This window comes from Oncorhynchus nerka, unplaced genomic scaffold (assembly GCF_034236695.1).
Source record: "Oncorhynchus nerka isolate Pitt River unplaced genomic scaffold, Oner_Uvic_2.0 unplaced_scaffold_62___fragment_2___debris, whole genome shotgun sequence".
NCBI classification, from domain to species: domain Eukaryota; kingdom Metazoa; phylum Chordata; class Actinopteri; order Salmoniformes; family Salmonidae; genus Oncorhynchus; species Oncorhynchus nerka.
The window spans coordinates 52,195-71,831 of NW_027039957.1; the positions used below are offsets into that span (position 1 = coordinate 52,195).

Sequence of the window (19,637 nt, forward strand, 5' to 3'; positions counted from 1 at the left end):
TGAAACAAGCAGGGCAAGCTTGTCCGTGGTGGTCGGCGGACCCTCAACCTTCTGGCCTGTAGCCCTGCATGTCAACGACTATGTTACAAAAACATGCCAGAGTGGCAAAGCGGATGTTTATCCACGTTTATAAACGCAGGGTCACTAGACTTCCTGTTATTTGTGGACATAAGCATCATTTTTGATCAATTCTATGAGGGTGTGCATTTTTATTTTTAAAGTTCAAAGTGAGGGTCAGGTGAAAATATTTGTAACGTTGGGGAGGGGGGTGCTTATTTTTATGACCCCCACCGAGTGAATTTAGAACTGACCCTTCAAATTCATTTTCTTTTGTTGGAGAATACCATGTCCTGTGAGGGCTTGTCTTGTCTCATGTAGATATCCATGCGTATTGTGACCGGTAGATTAGAGATAGATTCCCCGGGATCCTCTTAGGGACACACATTACAGGGCAGCGTATCACCTGGAGGGAGTCATGCTAAGGTTGAATCCATGCCAGTCACTGGACTTACCTCTGCTATCTGGGTTAATGTCTCCGATAAGTAAAAGCATCTCTGGGATCCTCCAGTAGCATCAGTCCAGTCCTTATGGATCCTTCTTCTGGTCCTCTGGGGAAACACACAGATAATCGAAGGGTAAATCAAACTGCTCCTTTTTGCTCTACACACAGGAAAACATATGGCAGAGTGCAAAGTGTGAATGAATCTCTTAATAACGTTTGAGTGGTTTTAAAACATTTCTGTCCAAACAAAGATAGAAATCCACGTAGAAATCCATATTTTAGTATCTAGCCAGCTCACACTGCTGTTTCGGTTCAGAACAGGGTCATTGGTTTTAGTAGTGCTCATAAAGGAGTAGTTCCCAACTCCGGTGCTGGAGTACATCCAACAGTATACATTTCTGTTGAAGCCCCAGACAAACACACCTCATTCAACTCGTTAAGGGGTTGATGATTAGTTGATAAGTAGAATCAAGTGTGCTTGTCCTGGGCCACAACAGAAATGTATACTGTTGGATGTACTCCAGCACCGGAGTTGGGAGCCACTGTCATAAAGGATTGATTAGGGGAATTCATCTTAGGTGGGTGACCCTTATTACCTATAATGACCTATCATTGCCGGGGCTCTCTGCAATATAATATAATTCATGAGCACGTCCAACAGCACAACAATTTTTTCAAAGGAGTGATTTGATTCACTCTATAAACCTCAATTAACAGGAACACGCTAATGAAATCCTGTATACCATATTCTGGCCATGCAATTTCCTGTGATCAGCAAACTGCTCATACTAATTAAACAAAACTCAATTTGCTTTCCTCCCTCTAAATGGCTTCCCGTATAAACCCAATGACTATTTTCCATACTCACTGCCCAGGGGGAACATGGGTGCTCTCTCTGTTCATATTACGGAAAGGCAAGACAATGATGAGAAACGGATACTTTGTACCCAGTATATGTCATTTGTTCGCTAAATAGAATATGATGTATAGCCCTGCTGTTGCCTTTACTCATGTTGGTAGGCTCTTGTTTATGAAGTCTCTATGCAACACTGCACTAATGAAAAGTTCCTATATAGAGACACCTACATACATATTAACTCAAGCTTCAGATGAGTGCGCTATCAGTATTCATATCAGTACTCTTGTCGAAATGAAATGATTCTCTATTCCCCTCTCCTGTGATCCACTGTTTGCGTGACATGCAGTATCTTGGGAAAAACACAGACAGAAATTCAATGTAGAACAGTAGCTAATGGAAATTTGAAACACTGCTAGAATTTCAATAAATCCGAGGATGATAGATAACACCATTCAATTAGCTGGTAAGGATGCAATTTGCATTCTGTTGAAAGAGGTGATAGTTTGAGTGCCACGAGGCAGCTGCCATATAGCGCAGGCAGGCCTATGAAAACCCCCCAAAAACGGCGGAAACAAGAACCAAAAGAAGAGTTTGGGGAGTCTTGGGCGCTATTCTTTTAATTACTCATCATAATGACTCCATTTAGCTGTTCAATGGCCCATTTTATGGCATTGAACAGGCCTGGGAAGCCCTGTGTCCTTGGCAGGGTTGATCCTGCAGCTGCCCCAGCTAGCTGCCCCATCTAGCCTACACTGCAAAACTGCAAAACCCTTCCCTCGACTCAGAACCCTGGGGGAATACAAGGGTCTCTCAAATATTGACATGAAAAACAACACAGTCTACATGGGTTTTCACTGTTACTAAACACAACCGTAACTCAATACATTATTTTCCAGAGGAAAAAAAAATGTAAACAGAGAAAAAAATATAAACGGACGAGAAGCGCAAAACCCCAGGGGGATTATAAATGTAAGTAAATGGTGTTTCCTGCACATATTTGTAAAAAATCAATGAAGTAACTAAATGAAGGAAACAAAATAGCAAGTAAACAGGAAACACATCACATCTCCTATTATAGCCCAATTATCCCCTCCCCCCATGTTATCTCAGAGGCTGATGCTCTTCTCTACTCATACAGTACGTGTAGTTTTGACAGGATTCTGACCTATTTGTGATGTAAGTGTTTTCTGAGGTGGGGCGGGGGGTGGGGGGGAGCGGGCCGCAGGGGGGAGCTGGAGCCCAGGAGGAGGTGAAGGCCCCATATGGCCTTGGAGAGAGAGAGACCATGAGTTTATGGCACATCACCGGCACACTGACCCTGAGCACTGGAAGGCTGGGCATCAACTCAGTCCGATCTGACTGACTGACTCTGCTCAGCTGCTGACAAGTGCAGAGGGGCACACAGGGGTATGTGGACCAAAATAGCCCTGCTGTGGTCCACTTCAGTTTGAAGCAATTGCTCACAAATCACTGGCATGCACTCTCCTCCAAGATAGCATTCCATAAAATGAGCTTTGTTGCACTGGAAATGCATTCCCTTTGTATGTATTCATTATTGAGGACACCCTGGATACCTTGTTTCAATCCGTGATAATGATAGCAATATTACAGGACATCGCTACAAGCGATTAGTGAAGTCCTTAGGTATTACTGTCTCAAGTTAATGATGTTCCCCATGAGTATGGGGTTGAATTTCCTAGACCATTAATAAATTATTGCTCTGAAGATACTGCACGTAGAACATTCTGTCTGCCAAGATACACAGATTGCATCACAATCTGTTCAATGTCGAATATCACACATATTATAAAGTTAACCACAGGAAGTAACGGTAATGTCGTGGCATTGGTTATCCGTGGTAGTGGAATTAAGTTAAGGCCCGGGTTTCAAGACACACAGATTACACGCATCACACCGATTAGATGTCTTGGATGGGATGTCAACAATATGGATTCCCAATACATTGTTTTGTCTGGCTCGGTTGGTCTTGTACTGGATTCACTGTTGAAGATGTGTAGTAGAAAGATGTTGCCAGTTAGTTGTGAGATAACCATCTGTCCATTCCACTCCCTCGGTCTGTCGACAAGAAAATACAATTAATATTGTACTAAAGAAGAACATGACAAGGCTGAACACTAGAAGATGAAACTAGGGCCGTTAATGTGGAAATCCAACATTTCCCAATTACAAACTTTGTTGTTTATTCCCCTCTATGATTAATACTTCAAAGCAGTGCAGCACAAAATAGGGATGGTAATTACATTGTTAAGTTAGTATTGCATTGCAACCCTTCTCTGAGGGACCTCAATGTGCTTGGTTGGTTAAAGCTGAGACTTTAACGACTGAGACAACAGAGACGGGATGAGAGATTTCAGGATGGAATGGATGGATTCATCTGAAAACAAAAAGAGCACTGGCAATCCCCAAATGTTCAATGAATAATGAAAGAACCCCTGGCCAATTCATTTAAAGATAATTTTGAACAGAAAGAAAATACGGGTTAGTATGTGTATCTTTGCTCTGAAAAGATCCTATATTTAATCTGCAGAAAATACAAATACAAAAATGAGATAAAAACTCAAATAATCTTCCAGGTATGTAAAAATGCCATAGGCTCACAAAAGATTTGTAGAAGAAGAAAGTGCATTTCTATGTGCGTTGGCTTTTTGTACAAGAGCATAATTCCAATGGAATATTCCCAAAAGGCGGAGTTGGAGACAGATGCAGCACTACATAGCACAGTAACAGACAGTGAAACCATAAGAATTATGTAAGATTTAACTGCATTTGTAGGACCTAGTCACATCAGTATTTCGCTGCACCTGCTATAACACCTGCTAAACTGTGTACGCCACCAATAAAGTTTGATTTGATTTGAGGTGTCTTAAAAGAAAGACGGCCATAAGAGAGGACTGAGGGCTTTGCCTCTAGTGGCTGGCCGTCTTGGAGGCCACTGTAAGAGGAGAGGTATGTAGTCGTGCATTCATGAGTATCCCTATAATTCTTCTCTATGATGGGCTGAGATGCACACACTGGGATTATGCTTAGACAATCACCGCGGGGACGCCCTATGACAAAGAACAGCCTCCACATGATGGAAACAGAAGCCCCGTTTACACCTGCTGTCATGGACTGTCCTGATCTTGTCGACATTCTGATTGTGCACACATATTTAGAGAGGCGTAGATTATAAGACTCATTGTGATCTGATTGTGATCAATTTTTCCTGACTACCTCCGGAGGGATCCATTGTATCTGGATATCAATCATGTGTAAACAGAGCTGCATAGTCAAACCATTTAAATCATCATTATACTGGTCTCTAAAATGGAAATATTTAGACCACAGAATTAATCATCAGTTGGATTGAAAAGTGACTATATTCTCTGGTGGTGCAATGCAACCAACCTTTCTAAATGCAGTACAGCCAAGCTAATGTAAAAACAATGGATTCAGGCTAATAAATTATGTTTGGGTGGAAGAGACTGATTCCAGGAAGACCTAAAGGATCATTTTCCGAGGCAACTATTTGTTTCGTATTTGTTGAATTCTCACTTTGAATTCTCACTATGCTCAAGATCCAGTAGGAAAACAGACCCTGTTTTTGTGAACTTGATTTCACATCTGAGTGAGTCAGTCTCTCCGTTAGACCTGGAGGCATGGAGGCGAGGAGCCACACTGTTGGTTCCCCCAAGGGAGACTGAGAGACTGGACTTTTCTGATGGACCTGCAAACAGTAAGAAACTTGGAAAACAAAACACACTGAAATCCTTGAAATGAACATGCCAAAAATAGATTATACAGTATCATTGTCTACCATCAGGCAATGTAAATATTCTCTGTCTCTTCCAAACACATTTCAAACAAAATGGGTTCCCAGATACCTTTACTACAAGTTTACTGGTTCAATATTGAAGATATATGGCATTATTGTACAAGCATGTGTACTTGGAATGTTAAGATGAGTTGTTATACTGAAAGAAGTGTGAGACCAACACAACACGTGTGAGATACATGTCTTTAGTCCATGGGGAACTGGAATCTTCAGGCGATCTCATTGAACCAACCACCAAAATGCTAGTCAGCTAAAAATGAATCATAACAACATGCTTAATAACGCACTACCTTAGTTAAAGGAAGGACCTCAGGACACAAGAGTGGAGCACAGTTCAAAGTTTTTTATTCGTTTTTTTTTTTTTTTGTCAGAAATTTTTGTCAGCTTGACTAACTAATTTTTCAGCTTAATACTCATGACCAGCTGTAATAGTGAGGTTGACTGACTAGCCTAGAAAGGGTTGCATGACTTGATAGCAGCAGCGAACGTTGGCATCATGCACACTATGTCTTAATTGGACTCTGGAGGTTAAGTGGTGCATTTGTGTAATGTGTACTGTACTGTATATAGCCATATTTTGTAACCCCATACACGTTTGCTAATGTTAATGCTCTGACAAACGCTACAACTACCAAAAGAGTGAAACTCTTCAAGTACGCTGTGATACAATAACATCCCATCATTACTTGATGGCTTTCACCTTTTACGACCTGTCAGTCGAAATGCTAACGTTCATATAACATTCATGAGCCATCTAAAAATGTCATCACGTCATGAATACATCAAGATGACATTGTCATGACTGTATGGACCCCCCCCCCCACTGTCCTATTAGAAGCTTGTCATGTCCAAATATGATGTCTGCTCACTGTTCCATTATGGAGAGTTAATGCTTCCACCTGTCCATGTAACAAATGTCGCGCTCAATGTTATAACACCTAAAAGCTGTACACTTAACTCTTGCCCTGTAAAAGAGGACTATGCAGATCTGTGCAAGGCTGAATTTCAACATCTTTTCTTATATCGACTTTAATGGAGTATAGGGACTGGTGGTTGTGAACATGGCTGTTCGGCTCTAACATAAAAAAGGACTGAATGGTACGCTGAGGAATGCTAGGAGAAGCTATTAAATGACATGCCCTCAGGGGGTTTCTGTGTACTTCGCCGGGGAATTATTCATTTAGTAGCTGATTTTTACCTCTTTGGGAAGGCTCTGTGTACGAATAGTAATGTGCTCCTGAGAATGGCCTCATGCACACAGATGTGACAAAGAGATTAATGTACTCCCTTGCCTGTTGTTGCTCTCAAGAATCATTCACCAAGAGCATCTTCATAGAGATTTCTAAAAGGCCATAATGACTTTTGTACTTCATCAAAGAAGGATCTCTTAAGTGACACAGGCAATAATGTGTTATTATACTGGATATGTAGGGTGGAAAGATTAGCATGACAGTATGACAGGCTCACTGCATGTGTTTTTTACTCTGGGGCTATTATTGCTTCGAGCAGATTTTCTCCGGGGCCTCAAAAGCTAGAGTTGCATGGAAATCCAGTGTATGATGGTATCTAGGATTGCTCTGAGGCACAAAAAGGAAAGTGTGGGAACCCTTAAGATACTAATGGATAGAGGTTCTTTTCAGGAATAGAAAGGATTCTTCCAACATTGTGTGCTTTCAATACAACAAAGACAAAGCTACATGAAGACACCAAGTGATTGATGGATTGGGTATTTTTCGAACATGCATGGCACACTATAAGGTAACACTTTATTTGGATAGATCAGTAACATTTCAGCTAACTACAGTCGATGTCGGAAGTTTACATACACTTTAGCCAAATGCATTTAAACTCAGTTTTTCACAATTCATAACATTTCATCCTAGTAAAAATTCCCTGTCTTAGGTCAGTTAGGATCACCACTTTATTTTAAGAATGTGAAATGTCAGAAAAAGTTTACATACACTCAATTAGTATTTGGTAGCAATGCCTTTAAAATGTTTAACTTGGGTCAAACGTTTCGGGTAGCCTTCCACAAGCTGCCCACATTAAGTTGGGTGAATTTTGGCCCATTCCTCCTGACAGAGCTGGTGTAATTGAGTCAGGTTTGTAGGCCTCCTTGCTCGCACACATTTTTTCAGTTCTGCCAACAAATGTCTATAGGATTGAGGTCAGGGCTTTGTGATGGCCACTCCAATACCTTGACTTTGTTGTCCTTAAGCCATTTTGCCACAACATTGTAAGTATGCTTGGGGTCATTGTCCATTTGGAAGACCCATTTGCGACCAATCTTTAACTTCCTGACTGATGTCTTGAGATGTTGCTTCAATATATCCACATAATTTTCCCACCTCATGATGCCATCTATTTTGTGATGTGCACCAGTAGCTCTTGCAGCAAAGTAACCTCACAACATGATGCTGCCACCCCCGTGCTTCACAGTTGGGATGGTGTTCTTCAGCTTGCAAGCATCCCCCTTTTCCCTCCAAATATAACGATGGTCATTATGGCCAAACAGTTCTATTTCTGTTTCTGCAGACCAGAGGACATTTCTCCAAAAAGTACGATCTTTGTCCCCATGTGCAGTTGCAAACCGTAGTCTGGCTTTTTATGGCGGTTTTGGAGCAGTGGTTCTTCCTTGCTGAGCAGCCTTTCAGGTTATGTCGATTTAGGACTCGTTTTACTGTGGATATAGATACTTTTGTACCTGTTTCCTCCAGCATCTTCAAGGTCCTTTGCTGTTGTTCTGGGATTGATTTTCACTTTTCGCACCAAAGTACGTTAATCTCTAGGAGACAGAACGCGTCTCCTTCTTGAGCGGTATAATGGCTGCGTGGTCCCATGATGTTTATACTTGTGTACTATTATTTGTACAGATGAACATGCTACCTTCTGGCATTTTGACATTGCTCCCAAGGATGAACCAGATTTGTGGAGGTCTACAATTTATTTTCCGAGGTCTTGGCTGATTTCTTTTGATTTTCCCATGATGTCAAACAAAGAGGCACTGAGTTTGAAGGATGGCCTTAAAATACATCCACAGGTACACCTCTAGGTACACCTCTAATTGACTCAAATTATGTCAATTAGCTTATCAGAAGCTTCTAATGCCATGACATCATTTTCTGGAATTTTCCAAGCTGTTTAAAGGCACAGTCAACTTAGTGTATGTAAACTACTGACCCACTGGAATTGTGATACAGTGAATTATGAAACAAACTGTCTGGTAAAAATTGTAGGAAAAATTACTTGGGTCATGCACAAAGTAGATGTCCTAACTGACTTGCCAAAACTATAGTTTGTTAACATGAAATTTGTGGAGTGGTTGAAAAACGAGTTTTAATGACTCCAATCTAAGTGTATGTAAACTTCCGACTTCAACTGTATCCACTAACCCTGATCCTAGTTCTAACCATAACCATGACCTTAACCCGTATCCTAACCCTAAACTTAACCCTTACCCTAACACTAACCATAATCCGTATCCTAACCCTGATTCTCAACCTAACCCTAAACGTAAATGTAACCTTCGCATGCAGTTGCTTATCAACGGATATTTTGTTGATGGTAATAGTGTGTTATAAGTGTGACCCGCTATAATTAACAGAAGAGATCAGTGATGAGATGAGCTTTAGAACAGTTGTCATTACATCTCTTAACCCATGACTCCATCTGTAAACCTCTGAAACACCTCAAGTCAACATGCTGACACAAACAACTGATCTCCTGGTGTGAAGTCTTTTTCAAGTCGAGTTGAAATAATTATTAGATAATCCATTGAAACTAGAACACAACACCATGAAACGAGTAGCCTGCTCCCCGGTGCCTGATGCATTTTTCACAATAAGGTTGCTATCAGGTTGCTATCAGGCTGCTATCACAATATAGCAGCCTGAAGAACATCTATTTTTAACCAGCTCTTGGTATTCAGTTATTAATGAAACATATCAAGCAACACATCATATTTATGTATCTGTTTTCATGTGGAAGATTCATTTCCTTTGTAACCCCTGCTACAGGGCTGGAGTACTGTAGCGGGCTAATCAGGGAACACAAAACAAAAGTGAGGCTAATCAACAGGCCTCGTGGGGTACACTTTCGTTGAGGGATACAGCTAAGCCTGCTACCTGGATCACAACCAAGAACGTTGATAACCGACACTTCTCACTGAAAGGTATATTCAAGTTAATGTTATAAGGAAGTCAGGTGGGAACAAATTTGGTAACAAAACTCTGGAGGCACAACAGAACTACGTCCAAGAAGAAGATCTCATCCAGAGAATTTCAGCAAAACATCAAAACAGTAAGATCATCTCCTGATATGCCCCAAGCTTGAAATTAGAGTGAGAAGGCCTGCAGTACCTCCTGGTCTCTCAACAACTCTCCCTGCCAGAAAGAGGAGATAACTATTGTCATCGGTGCCATTAGTGGTTTTCTGGGGACATTGAGCAGGATCACTGGAGCACTGCAGAGCATCACAGTGCTGAGTCATAAAGTTCCTCTCTCTGTCTGAGAAGAATATTAATCAGAGTAAGTTGGACATATTCAAAATGTACTATTCTAGACTTGGAGAACAACTAGCGAATCCAAAATGAACTCCTGGTGACAGTGGACTGCAGATGTATTGTGTCAGACCGCGCAGCGCCACAGAATCATGAGCTTCAGCACCATGGAAACAAATATCTTCTCATTTACACATGTATAATAAATGCCTCCCTTATGTGTGGAATGAAGTTCTGCATGTGGATCTTAATGAAGGATCTGGCCTGTAAAGGGTCAACAGGATTGATATTCCATGAGGATATTGTATAGTGAGCCCCCCATTAAGGCCAGTTGCACTCTAATTGATGGAAGCAAAGCACTGTGAGGTGTAAGTCCCTGCACCCTGTGCTGCACGTTGATGTCCTGAGGCATGACGCTGGAACAAATAACATTGTCCTCTCCAAATGCATAAACAAAACAATTGCATTTTGCAAATGACTTGGCGGGCGTTAACTCTGTGGCTTGACTGAATTGTATTGCAGTGAAAAATGCAAGAGGTTTGTACATTCCTCGTGGACAATCCACAATGAAGAAATGACCCAAGCTGTCTTTCCCCTTACTTCACCTAACTCCTTTAAAGTATCGAGTTGAAGGTAAGGACGTGCAATGTTGAGGGTGGCTGACAGTAGGAGCTGCACCAATCATTAGGGCTGTGTTGAACAAGCCCAATGCACACGTACAGCACTCTCTACAGGAGGGACGGTAGCCGGCCAGGCGTTCTGCTCCTGCTTCAGGAGTTTGTTTAACAAGCTTCTGTTACGAGACACCATCTCCTAGTTGCTTTACGGAACGGAGAGAAGTGCCCTGTACTTTGAACACATCCTTGTCCAATCCTCCAAAGCAATCAGTGAAAGTGAACTGTCATCTAGCCATCCGGCCATCCGGCCATCCGGCCATCCGGCCAAGCCCTCCCACACTGTTAATGTATGCCCATTCAAATATTCAACATTGATAAAACAAAAAGTGGAAAATCAATTTGCTGCTAATTCCGTTATGAACATGTTATCATTCAGAGCACACTGGGCTTCTGCTGCAATGTGGCCCACTGAAGCCTCTGGAAATCACTCACCACCACGAGATCCTACTTGCCAGGTTAGGACACTTTGTTCTGGCTGCAATATGAGCTCAATAAATCACCACACAATAACCTGGATCTTTCACAAGAGCTGGGTGGCCCTTCTGAATACAGACACCAATGTCAATAGCCTTGCACATATTGCTGAACCAAATCCTGACACTATATTAGCCTTGAGAGCATTCATTTTTGCAGAAAATCACACCCTGGGTTCTCTAAAACGATGAGCCTCTTGGATTCTCTAAGTGATCAAACACAAATGGATACATAAATCAAGAAACTGACCAATTGTAATAACATCTTCCCGCAGCTGATTTTTTTCAGTGTACTTCAAGAGTGCTCAATAGTGGAAAGATTCAGTAGCTAAGTGTTTGCACTCTAAGCATTACACGACGTCTTCATATTAATGACTGTTGCCACAGTTGATTCATTAAAGGGCCTGAGAGAGCTGGTAATGTGCCTTTGGGTCTGATAAAGCCACAGTGTTGACGTCTACTGTAGCTTAGAATCCAGAGCAACACATGTTCCAAACACAGCTGTGGTCTAGTATTCTATAGCTCACACCATACAGGTTTGATACAATAACTAGAATATATCCAAATATATCACATTTTTTTAGACCTCTTTAAATGGTTTCTTGACATGTTATCCATCCTTAATAACCCTAGCCAATTTAATGTTGCTTTGATACAAAGTCAACTATTAAGATGCAGAAATTCATTTTCTTACATTTATTTGAAATTAAAGTTATGCCAAATTAATGTAAATTGCACATTCTCAGCTATTTCAGAGGACACAAAACGGGACACGAGACAATCCTCATATATCTTTTGGGTCAATGTCATGTATCTAGAATGATTCTGAAGCATGATTGAACTTGCACAGAAGTGCTTACAAAAGAAAACATTATGCATTCAATGATTATTATTATTCTCTTTCTAGGAGGAAATGCCTGAGCCCAGCGATCCAGTCTTGATTTAACACTGCCTTTCTAACACTGCTGCAAGACACTCCACAAGTGACTTGCGACTCGGCAAATTCACACAATTCATTGTTTGCTTGTAGTCACAACTCCTCCCAGCCCCCCTGCCTGCTCCAGGGATCTGTGTTGTATTGTGTCCGTGTGCCTGAAGCGTGAGGCCTTCATTAGAGAGACACTCTGAGAGCCTGCTGAGGCTTAGCCCAGACTGGGACTCCTGCCATGTCAATCAAACAGCAGCACAAGGGGACAGAGCCGTTTACAATCTCAAAGCAAAGGAAGACCAGTCAATGCCCCAAAATAGATTGATGAGCTCGCCTTTCAACGGTGCAACATGTATAGCACCTGGAGCGCAGACAAGGAGTAGCTACAGATTGGAGTAATTGGCAAAAAGATGTCCACAAGCTGTAATCTGTACCAGCATCTCCAGCATCCTTCATTTTCAGTGGACTGCTGTTTGTTAGCCCGCAGTAATGGAAAGGTTTCGACTAATTACTATAGACAAGTAAACGACTACAATTTACAAGAGGTGAAGCTAAACCCCCAAGCCCAAATGCTTTGTTTCCTATGCACCACTACCATTACTTTAGCTGCCTCTGGTGTACAGCACAGTAGTGTTACTGAATCTGGTGTACAGTACAGTAGTATCACTGAATCTAGTGTACAGTACAGTAGCATTACTGAATCTGGTGTACAGTACAGTAGTGTTACTAAATCGGGTGTAGAGTACAGTGTGTCACTGAATCTGGTGTACAGTACAGTAGTGTCACTGAATCTGGTGTACAGTACAGTAGTGTCACTGAATCTGGTGTACAGTACAGTAGTGTTACTGAATTGGGTGTAGAGTACAGTAGTGTCACTGAATCTGGTGTACAGTACAGTAGTGTTACTGAATCGGGTGTAGAGTACAGTAGTGTCACTGAATCTGGTGTACAGTACAGTAGTGTCACTGAATCTGGTGTACAGTACAGTAGTGTTACTGAATCGGGTGTAGAGTACAGTAGTGTCACTGAATCTGGTGTACAGTACAGTAGTGTCACTGAATCTGGTGTACAGTACAGTAGTGTTACTGCCTCTGGTGCACAGTACAGTAGTGTTACTGCCTCTGGTGTACAGTAGTGTTACTGCCTTCTGATGTACAGCACAGTAGTGCTACTGAATATGGTGTACAGTACAGTAGTGTTACTGAATCTGGTGTACAGTAGCATTACTGCCTCTGGTATACAGTAGCAATACTGCCTCTGGTGTACAGTAGCGATACTACCTCTGATGTACAGTAGCGATACTGCCTCTGATGTACAGTACAGTAGTGTTACTGAATCTGGTGTACAGTAGCATTACTGCCTCTGGTGTACAGTAGCATACTGCCTCTGGTGTACAGTACAGTAGTGTTCCTGAATCTGGTGTACAGTAGTGAAACTGCCTCTGGTGTACAGTAGTGAAACTGCCTCTGGTGGACAGTAGCGTTACTGCCTCTGGTGTACAGTACAGTAGTGAAACTGCCTCTGGTGTACAGTAGTGAAACTGCCTCTGGTGTACAGTAGCGATACTGCCTCTGGTGGACAGTAGCATTACTGCCTCTGGTGTACAGTACAGCAGTGTTACTGCCTCAGTATTTATTTTAAATCACACCTACTGCATGAAAACTGCTCTCTACTCGATATACAGTAGCAGTCAAAAGTTTGGACACCTACTCATTCCAGGATTTTGCTTTGTTTTTACATTTTTTTACATTGTAGAATAATATTGAAGACAAAACTATGAAATAACACATATGGAATCATGTAGTAACCAAAAAGGTGTTAAACAAATCAAAATATATATTTTATATTTGAGATTCTTCAAAGGAGCCACCCTTTGCCTTGATGACAGCTTTGCACAGTCTTGGCATTCTCTCAACCAGCTTCACGAGGTAGTCACCTGGAATCTTGTTAAAAGTTAATTTGTGGAATTTCTTTCCTTCTTAATGCATTTGAGCCAATCAGTTGTGTTGTGACAAGGTATAGTAGGGGTGGTATACAGAAGATAGCCCTATTTGGTAAAATGCCAAGTCCACATTATGGCAAGAACAGCTCAAATAATCAAAAAGAAACGACAGTCTATCACGTCCTGACCTTAGTTCCTTTTTTATGTCTCTGTTTTAGTTTGGTCAGGGCGTGAGTTGGTGGTGGGCATTCTATGTTTTTGTTCTAGGTTTTGTATTTCTGTGTTTGGCCTGGTATGGTTCCCAATCAGAGGCAGCTGTCGATCGTTGTCTCTGATTGACAACCATACTTAGGTAGCCTGTTTTCCCACTATGATTTGTGGGTAGTTATTTTCTGTTTAGTGTTGTTGTTGCACCTTGCAGAACTGTTCATTTGTCGGTTTGTTGTTTTTGTTCCAGTATTCATCTTTATTAAAATCATTATGGATACGTACCACGCTGCACTTTGGTCCTCCTCTCCTTCTCCCGACGACAATCGTAACACAGTCCATCATTACTTTAAGACATGAAGATCATTCAATATGGAAAATTTCAAGAACTTTCAAAGTTTCTTCAAGTGCAGTTGCAAAAAACAATCAAGTACTATGATGACAATGGCTCTCATGAGGACCGCCACAGGAATGGAAGACACAGAGTTACCTCTGCTGCATAGGATAAGTTAATTAGAGTTAACTGCACCTCAGATTGCAGCCCAAATAAATGCTTCACAGGGTTCAAGTAACAGACACATCTCAACATCAACTTTTCAGAGGAGACTGCATGAATCAGGCCTTCATGGTCGAATTTCTGCAAAGAAACCTCTACTAAAGGACGCCATTAAGAAGAAGAGACTTGCTTGGGCCAAAAAACACGAGCAATGGACATTAGACTAGTGGAAATCTGTCTTTTTTGGTTCCAACCGCTGTGTCTTTGTGAGACACAGAGTAGTTGAACGGATGATCTCTGCATGTGTGGTTCCCACCGTGAAGCATGGAGGAGGAGATGGGATGGTGTGTGCTTAGCTGGTGACACTGTCTGTGATTTGTTTAGAATTCAAGGCACACTTAACCAGCTTGGCTACCACAGCATTCTGCAACGATACGCCATCCCATCTTGCTTGCGCTTAGTGGGGCTACTATTTTTCAACAGGACAATGGCCCAAAACAGACCTCCAGGCTGTATCAGGGTTATTTGACCAAGAATGAGAGTGATGGAGTGCTACATCAGATGACCTGGCCTCCACAATCACCCAATCTCAACCCAATTGAGGTGGTGTGGGATAAGTTGGACCGCAGAGTGAAGGAAAAGTAGCCAACATGTGCTCAGCATATGTGTGAACTCATTTAAGACTGTTGGAAAAGCATTCCTCATGAAGCTGGTTGTGAGAATGCCAAGAGTATGCAAATCTGTAATTAAGGCAAAGGGTGGCTTCTTTGAAGAATCTCAAATAAAATATATATTTTGATTTGTTTAACACTTTTTTTGGTTACTACATGATTCCATATGTGTTATTCCATAGTTTTGATGTCTTCACTATTATTCTACAATGTAGAAAATAGTACAAATAAAGAAAAACCCTTTGACTGGTACTGTATATATCTTTCTTTTTCTATTATTCCAGTGCTAATGGATTGGAAACACTATTAGCACTAGTGTATAGTACTGTACCAGTTAAACATAACAGTATGTGCCTGAGTGACATGGTGCTTAATATGGTGTATATAAGCACTTAGTAGTAGTAATACTCTTTCTATCCTGATAACCAAAAGAGCAGTCCATTAACACCCCATTAACAAACCATATCTCCTCACCACCATTCAAAAGCCATGGGTTATATTAAAGAACCAAGATGTGCTGCCTAAGGCAATCGCACACACTCGACATAATGCCATTTCCCTCAGTATTTATCTGAGGTTTTAAGGTTCTAGATTGTAAGGACACGCCCACCTTCTCTAGGGAAGTCTTGACCACACCTTTCTATGCCATAAAGGTACCATACCTTCTGAACCGAGAGGTGGATTCATCGAAATCTAAAAAGTGCCTGAGTATAAAGTAGACTCAGATTCACAGTTCGCATGGTTATCACGCGAGCCTACGTCAGAAAATGAATAATTTACCATAGTAAGTCATATGAAATGGAACTTAAAAGGTATTTGTCTTTGCTCTTGGGTAATTTAAATGTTTTCCTTTGAAACAATTGCATTATTCATGGGACCTTTGAAAGTCATGGCAGAGATTGTGTGCACCCGAGAGAGTAATGTGTAGAATATACTGTAGCAATGTTCACGCTTTCTCCCCAACCGTACTGCGCTGTGCCTGGCTGGGAACCAGGCACATAGAGAACCACTGTGCTTACAATGCATTACACTTCCAATGAGGATGGGAGGTGAGAGATTTGCCTCCAACACCATTACCTAGACAACAATCAGGGGACTGATGAGACATTGGTATGTTGCTACACAAGGATGACTTTCCTCTCTGAAAACGACTGTGTGCAATAGAGGCCTACCGTAGCTTCCAGGGACACACCCTAGAGGACCATGGTGGCACCGTGTTCATTATGGATCACTGTAACGGCAAGTAGCCTAGCGGTTAGAGAGGCAAGCCAACAGCCGGAGGGTTTGCAGTTCAAATCCCGGGTCTGCCATTTATGTGTCAGTGGAGGTGTGGCTCTGCTAATGTGAATATAGATAAGGCTTATGAACCATACTGCCATTGGGGCAAAACAAATGTAATGTTACACTAGCAGCACTGTACATGTACAGTTGAAGTCGGAAGTTTACATACACTTGGAGTCATTAAAACTTGTTTTTTCAACCACCTCACAAATTTGTTGTTAAACAAACTATAGTCGCTCTGGATAAGAGCGTCTGCTAAATGACTTAAATGTAAATGTAAATGTTTTGGCAAGTCAGTTAGGACATCTACTTTGTACATGACACAAGTAGTTTTTCCAACAATTGTTTACAGACAGATTATGTCACTTATAATTCACTGTATCACAATTCCAGTGGGTCAGAAGTTTACATACACTAAGTTGACTGTGCCTTTAAACAGCTTGGAAAATTCCAGAAAATGATGTCATGGCTATAGAAGCTTCTGATTGACATCATGCTAATTGACATCATTTGAGTCAATTGGAGGTGTACCTGTGGATGTACTTCAAGGCCTACCTTCAAACTCAATGCCTCTTTGCTTGACATCATGTGGAAATCAAAAGAAATCAGCCAAGACCTCAGAAAAAATGGTAGACCTCCACAAGTCTGAAGATGTGTTCTGTCTCCTAGAGATGAACGTACTTTGGTGCGAAAAGTGAAAATCAATTCCAGAACATCAGCAAAGGACCTTGTAAAGATGCTGGAGGAAACAGGTACAAAAGTATCTATATCCACAGTAAAATAAGTCCTATATCAACAACCTGAAAGGCCGCTCAGCAAGTAAGAAGCCACTGCTCCAAAACCGCCATAAAAAAGCCAGACTACAGTTTGCAACTGCACATGGTGACCAAGATCGTACTTTTGGAGAAATATCCTCTGGTCTGATGAAACAAAAATAGATCTGTTTGGCCATAATGACCATCATTATTTTTGGAGGAAAAAGGGGGATGCTTGCAAGCTGAAGAATACCATCCCAACCGTGAAGCACGGGGGTGGCAGCATCATGTTGTGGGGGTGCTTTGCTGCAAGAGCGACTGGTGCACTTCACAAAATAGATGGCATCATGTGGAGTGTAAATTATGTGGATATATTGAAGCAAAATCTAAAGACATCAGTCAGGAAGTTAAAGCTTGGTCGCAAATGGGTCTTCCAAATGGACAATGACTCCAAGCATTCTTCCAAAGTTGTGGCAAAATGGCTTAAGGACAACAAGTCAACAAGTCAAGGTATTGGAGTAGCCATCACAAAGCCCTGACCTCAATCCCAAAGAGAATTTGTTGGCATAACTGAAAAAGCATGTACGAGCAAGGAGGCCTACAAACCTGACTCAGTTACACCAGTTCTGTCAGGAGGAATGGGCCACAATTCACCCAACTCATTGTGGGAAGCTTGTGGAAGGCTACCGGAAATGTTTGATCCAAGTTAAACAATTTAAAGGCAATGCTACCAAATACTAATTGAGTGTATGTAAACCTCTGACCCACTGGGAATGTGATGAAAGAAATAAAAGCTGAAATAAATCATTCTCTCTACTATTATTCTGACATTTCACATTCTTAAAATAAAGTGGTGATCCTACCTGACCTAAGAGAGGGAATTTTTACTAGGATTAAATGTCAGGACTTGTGAACAACTGAGTTTAAATGTACTTGGCTAAGGTGTATGTAAACTTCCGACTTCAACTGTATATAGTACTGTAAATACTGTACCCCCAATTCATGTCAAGTTCAAAAGAATACTAGACCAAAATTGATGACACCTTTCAAACCAATGAGGGATCAAAAATGTTAAAGCCAATTATCTAAGAAAACTCTTTTTTTAGAGCCTCACAGTCCCAAGCTCTCAATATGTTGATGCAACGTGAATACTTTGATAAAGCTCAAATAACAAGGGAGCTATGTTGACCCAAGGGGGGTAACCTTTAATGGATTAGAAAAGTCCCGTTCGAGAAGAGATGTCTACTTCCCTTTCCGCCAGACAGAAAACAAGAGTGCACCTTTCCCTGACACACACATCCATCTGTAATGTGAGGCATTTGACTGTTTGTCTTGAAAATGCCTCATTTAGTGGAAGCTTGACAGTGATTTGTCACTGTGCTGGCACGGGGAAACATAGTGCCAACCTCATTAGAACAAGGATTCCATGAGGATGCTCTGTCCTGTAGGAGCCAGCAGAATGCACGATCCACAGGCCCACAAATGGCTTGCTTCCCTAATGACTGCCCATTTGGTGTCTTTCATTGAATTATTTCTCCCATGCCTTGAATCAGTAAGTAAGCCTGAAATGTACCCAACCCAGATATTAATGTGAACTAAATATCCCCATTGAAGATATATTTATTGGTTGTTTGCTTTAGCTCCGAGCCCCCGAGAGTAAACTTCAGGGAATGGAATGTTTGACCTTTTACCAAGCTGGAACAATTAAGGCCTGATGAGATTCTTCATATTTCAGCTATCTCACAGCACAGCTAATTAACAATAGACAGAGAATGAGCTTCCACTTGCGCTTGTATAATCTCTCTGTAAACAGGGTCCAGTCACAACACTTTTAATACTCTCCCTTGATGTTCTGACGCGTGCCATTGATCTGTATTATGACGCAGCCCATAAAGACAATTTACACGAGGGAAAAGGGACACAACGTGAGACGCAATGTGGGAAAGGCATGTCTGAGCAAATTGTTGAGGGAAGAGGACAGCCTTTTGGTTTCACAAACCACTACAAAGCAGATCTTTCTTTTCTGTCTAGAGAGAAATACATCCTCACTACTCAAGCTGGTATTACTTTTCTAATGTGTTATTCTTATTCAGAGTTATTCCATGATACAATTTAATCGCAGGCAAAATAGTATTGAATGCCATAGTCATATACATGTACCAGTTATTTGTTTTTGATTGAAATGTTTTTACACATCTCTAAAGTCATGTGGAAATGTTTTACTGTAAATAGACCTTGTATATGGTGTTTTAACTGAACCTTTGCTTGTACATACAGGTGAGTAAGCTTTAGGAAGAGGTGAGTAGCACAGCTTGTCCTGGTGAACTGTATCTCCACACCCTCCGTGCCTCCCCTTCAGCTCTCCTGCCACTGGGTTCCATTAAGCAGCTGAGATGTAAGACAGCAAATTATCCCCGTACGTCACCTCCCTGATCCACGCTGGCTGACACACGTCCATCACTCTAATGTGTTAAAGGAGCACCGCGGAGAAAGAGAGCCCAGAGATGGACGTC

The 19,637-nt window shown here is 41.5% G+C and overlaps 1 protein-coding gene across 1 annotated transcript in view; it reads right to left on the minus strand.

The window, feature by feature from the left end:
- The window catches only part of LOC115110315 (protein ELFN1-like), an 88,842-nt gene that overhangs the window by 39,378 nt on the left and 29,827 nt on the right, over window positions 1–19,637 (minus strand). The window contains exon 2 of the mRNA XM_029635857.2: window positions 513–608. The gene's annotated coding sequence lies outside the window, so the exon portion shown is untranslated. The remainder of the gene's footprint in view (window positions 1–512; window positions 609–19,637) is intronic.